Source organism: Berghia stephanieae, chromosome 1 (genome assembly GCF_034508935.2).
Source record: "Berghia stephanieae isolate SIO BIC M18660-M18661 chromosome 1, UCSD_Bste_1.3, whole genome shotgun sequence".
NCBI classification, from domain to species: domain Eukaryota; kingdom Metazoa; phylum Mollusca; class Gastropoda; order Nudibranchia; family Aeolidiidae; genus Berghia; species Berghia stephanieae.
This window is the reverse complement of record NC_088360.1, coordinates 125088715-125093714: the sequence shown is the minus strand read 5'-3', so window position 1 is coordinate 125093714 and position 5000 is coordinate 125088715. Positions and strand designations below refer to the sequence as shown.

Sequence of the window (5000 nt, the reverse complement as noted above, 5' to 3'; positions counted from 1 at the left end):
AAGAAGAAGAAGAAGAAGAAGAAGAACAAGAAGAAGAACAAGAACAAGAAGAACAAGAAGAAGAACAAGAACAAGAAGAAGAAGAAGAAGAAGATGATGATGATGATGATGATGATGATGAAGAAGAAGAAAAGGAAGAAGTTATCATTATGAACTCAATTATAGCGTGTCTACTTTACTTAGAATAAGTTTATATATATATATATATATATATATATATATATATATATATATATATATATATATATATATATATATATATATATCCATTCTTTAAGTGTTTTGCAACATTATAGAACGTAACACATGCACCTTATCGAAGATATAATTGATTTATCGAATAACAATTCCATCCATAAAAAAAGATTCTGTTGAGGTGGTAGCCAATCAATACTTTATGTAATATTTTTTTTTCTTAGTTCTTATCACGTGTTGATAACGTGTTAAGATAGATATCTCAAATTACGTCGTCACTATTTTATGTAACGCATGGTTTAGAAGGGTTTTTTTTTAATAACCACTCTTGGACTTTATAATAAGTTTAATAATTTCTAGAACAAAGTTTATATTACAATTCACAGTCATTTTCAACATGCTTATATTGTTTTTCCTCCAAGTATTACAATTAAATTTGATAATTTTCCTAGTTTAACATTATCATTATTTTTTTATGAATATATTATATTCTCCCATCAATCATAAGATCAATCTCATTTTCGTTGGCGTGAAATATAAGACGACAGCGTTATTAAAAGTTCTCCGTCTGGATTCATTTAAGCCTTTTATTCTATTTATGAGCAAAAATCATCTAATAATGCATCTGCTCAGTTTACTGGTTATGATTATAGTATATCACGCCGTCATATCAATGGAAATAATATATGCTAAGAAAAATTTACAAAAAGATCTTTATAAATAATATAAATACGAGCGTAGAGAATAAAATTTAAAGTTGTGAAACCAATTTAAAGATTTGGACACTGACACAAACCAATAGATTTATTCTGATTATAATGTTTCGAATTTGAATGGCTCAGCTCAAATTTGATCAAAATAAATACTGCATTCATTTTGAGCTTACCTGTGATTTATAACCATATTCAACGCATTTATAAATTCACTCGTGGACGAGGATGTGTATTAACCCTCTCCTTACCAACCATAGGAAAATTGTAACATTCGTCACAATACAACCAACAATTTTATCATTCTGATTTCTTTTGTACATCATCAAATTTACAGAAAATGTGTTGTTATAGCTATAAAAAATTGACACTGTATTATCGAGCTGAACATTTTGCTGAACAATATTGTGTATAGAATGTACTTGTTGAATTCTGTTTGAGAAAGAAAATTCTATTTTATGTTAGGTGGGCGTGACGTTTTCGGGAAACTCTGAAAATGGATTGTAAGGAGAGAGTTAATTAACCTCTAGCAGTGCTTGGCGCTTGCAAAATGAGTTTTGGACATAGACAACACAGTTTTGTACCCCGAAAGTCCTAGCGTATTTACGTCCGTCTTTTTTCTATTAGGTTCAAACTCGAAGACCATTTCAGGCAGTCCAAGCAATTCGAACGCGTTACTACTAGCTATAGGCACACCAAGGATGCAAGAGAACACAGAATATACACGTGATAATGTACAATATAGCGCCATATTTCAATGACGCAAAGTCCCCATTTTAAAAAACAATTATGTGAAAAGTTAGACAAATAATTAAATTAGCTACAAACAATTGGAAAAATTACAAGACTATCTTACACTGAAATCACCTTACAAGCTAGCAACCCACTGAAACCTAAACGCAGTCAAAAAGTACTTCAATCTATAATTATGAACACAAAAATAGCTCCTAATACACGATGTAATGACAACACTAGAAACTTTAAACGCCAGTAAATATAGTGAGTGGTTGTTAAAATGATAAAATTATACATCGATTTCCCAAAGTGCTTCCATTTCTATCCACCCATTGACCTTTCCTTTAAAAGTATTGTTAAATCAGTCCTTTTTTACAACGGTGAATAAAACATTAATAAAGAAAGGGTTTTAGTCGAGTTCCAAGAAAGCACAACACACAATACAACACCGTGAAATCCCCAGTGAAACAATACACCAGTCAATAATTCTGGTTCCGACTATGGGATTCACACACGCGCGAGCCACAAAGCGTAATGACGATCCACAGAACAATAACAATAATAATGTAGAGGACTTCGATAAAGAATGTCTAGTGTAGAGAAAAGCGAGAGCGAGAGGCTCAGGCCACGTGTCAGAACTTTGTTATCCACACTTATAACTATTCCACTATTACTCCAACAAGTACACGAAACAAATAAATTATGTTCTGGTTATGCGTGAATGGACCGTCTCACTTGATTGACCCACCCGAAATGAACACATGCTTTTCCAAGTACAATGACAATGAGTGAGGTAATCGAAGCAAGGACATGACTAGTAGTTGCGTTGAGGTAAGCGAGTATTCTGGTGACTCTACACTATTCAATGAACGATGAACAACAGTCTAGTGACAGTCCTCGTCGATCCATTCTGACAACACCGATAGCTATGGTCGGTCTGGGACTGGCAATGGTGCCAGGCAGTAAACAAGCAAAATAAAAATAAAGAGTGAAGGGAGAGAGAGCGCATAACTCACGACTAAACCCATCGTGCATCAAGTCCTGTTTATACAGCTCACCGAATAATGATGAGCAAAAGAAAAAAAAGTGGCGTTGGGGGGGGGGGGGGGGGGGGAGGTCTTTGTTTTGCATTGTGATGTAATGAATTTTGGAGTTTACATTTATTGTGTATTTTTCAAGGGTTTTGTTCTTCTTTCTTTCTATTTTTCAAACTTTTTCTTCTGTATGTGTATTCATCTGATCAAAACAAGGCAATTAAGCAGCCACTAGCTATAAAAGTGATATTGAGACTTATTAAATGTTATAGTGTTCCAATTACCAAAGCAGAATAGTTTTGTTCTTTGTAATAATGGAAGTTATTCGTTATTTGTCTCAAGCATTATAATTACCAACATCACGGCAGTGTATCGCTGCTGTTATTGAGCTATCGCAATTACGTTCGATTGTAAGTATACCATATCATAAAGCTTGTGATTTGGGGGTGGGGGTGGGGGGTATTCTGTCCCGTCAAATGCTCATGGTTAGCACAAAAAAAAAAGCAATTTGCCCAACAATCAAATCAAGCATGTGCAATATTAACTGCTTAATCATCTCTCTCACTAGTACAGAAATATCAAACAATGACGTCCACTGAAATCTTAGTAGATATATTAAAAGATTGTGCTTTGACTGGTTCTTAAATGTCCTTATCCCCTGAACACAAAATTTGAAATCAAATTTGACCCTTACCTATCTCTGCTTCCTCCTCCCATTCCTTTTCTTTCTCCTCTTCCTCTCTATCTCTCCCTCTTCTTCTTCTTCTTCTTCTTCATCCTCCTCTTCATCCTCCTCCTCCTCCTCCTCCTCCTCCTCCTCCTCCTACTACTACTACTACTACTACTACTACTACTACTACTACTACTACTACTACTACTACTACTACAACTACTTTCATATTTGTCATTCATTTCATGTAATCATCACACCAAAAAAGATATCCCGTTTATCACCATCATCATCATCATCATCATCCTCATTATCAACACCATCATCATCATCATCATCATCATTGTTGTTGATGCTGTCGTACTTTTTGCGGACATTAGTCGTCGCATCCATCATCATTAATATATATTATGGTTTTCTTCCACTTTTTGTTATCATTCATTTTTCAAAACCATATAGCCCAAAATCCACTAAACGTGCTCAAAGCGCTTTACAAAGGGTCCCTGGTCAACAGCAACATTCAACATGTAGGACGGGACATAACGCCTGTTAGGCGATATTACAATTTTTAGGACAAAGCCAATGCTGTTAACGGCCAGGTACTCATTTTACACCACCTGAGTACGGTGAGAGAATGTGAGTAAAGAGCCTTTTCCAAGGACTCAACTATGAGCCGAGCGCAAGCCTCGAAACCAGGACCTTCCGATCCGAAAGTGAGTGTCATACCACTAGACCACATAGCCTAGACTTATTCTTATCTTTTTGAACGGGCGGTGTAGCAGTGAGCACAGCGAGGCGAAGTGGAAAGCGGTTCGCTTCCTACCCTGGCAGTAGGGTCCAGATCCAAGTCCAAACGTCGAGCTGTTTGGCCTTGAGCAAATCATGTAACCCTTACTCACTTATGACACTGTACTGCAGGTGACACCTGACACACTAAAAGAAAAGACCTTTAAAAATGAATTTCCCATAGGAATATAGATTAATAATTTATTGATTTCTAAATCTAGATATCGATCTCTCTATCTGTCCATCTGTGACCGACTTCCACTCAATCCATCAATCCATCTACTATCCAAATATCTCTTTATCTATCTACATAGCCATCTATCTATATTTTATTCGATGTCTGCTCTTGTCTCTTACTCTCAGCTATCTCTATCTATATATCTATCTCTCTCTCTCTCTCTCTCTCTCTCTCTCTCTCTCTCTCTCTCTCTCTCTCTCAATATATATATATATATATATATATATATATTCCTCTCTCTCTCTCTCTCTCAATATATATATATATATATATATATATATTCCTCTCTCTCTCTCTCTCTCTCTCTCTTTCTCTCTCTCTCTCTCTCAATATATATATATATATATATATATATATATATTCCTCTCTCTCTCTCTCTCTCTCTCTCTCTCTCTCTCTCTCTCTTTCTTTCTTTCTTTCTTTCTTTCTCTCTCTCTCTTTATTTCATTTCTCTCTCTCTCTCTACTTCTCTACATCTCTCTCTCTATCCCCCCCCCCCCCACACACACACACGCGCACTCACATACACACACAAGCTCGCGCGCACACAAACCGTGGCCTTCGTAAAGTTATGGCCTGATACCGTGGCCTTCGTAAAGTTATGGCCTGATACTGACCAAAAAATGACGTCA

At 35.8% G+C, this 5000-nt stretch overlaps 1 protein-coding gene across 16 annotated transcripts in view; it reads right to left on the bottom strand.

The window, feature by feature from the left end:
• The window catches only part of LOC144963029 (synaptotagmin-14-like), a 161511-nt gene that overhangs the window by 64928 nt on the left and 91583 nt on the right, over positions 1 to 5000 (bottom strand). For 2 of the 16 annotated variants that reach the window (XM_078896616.1, XM_078896626.1), the window contains exon 1: positions 2090 to 2237. The exons of 8 other annotated variants lie outside the window; for them this stretch is intronic. The gene's annotated coding sequence lies outside the window, so the exon portion shown is untranslated. Of the gene's footprint in view, positions 1 to 2079; positions 2662 to 5000 lie in introns of those variants that run through there. 6 more of the 16 variants (XM_078896631.1, XM_078896629.1, XM_078896627.1 and 3 more) reach the window with 6 other exon arrangements.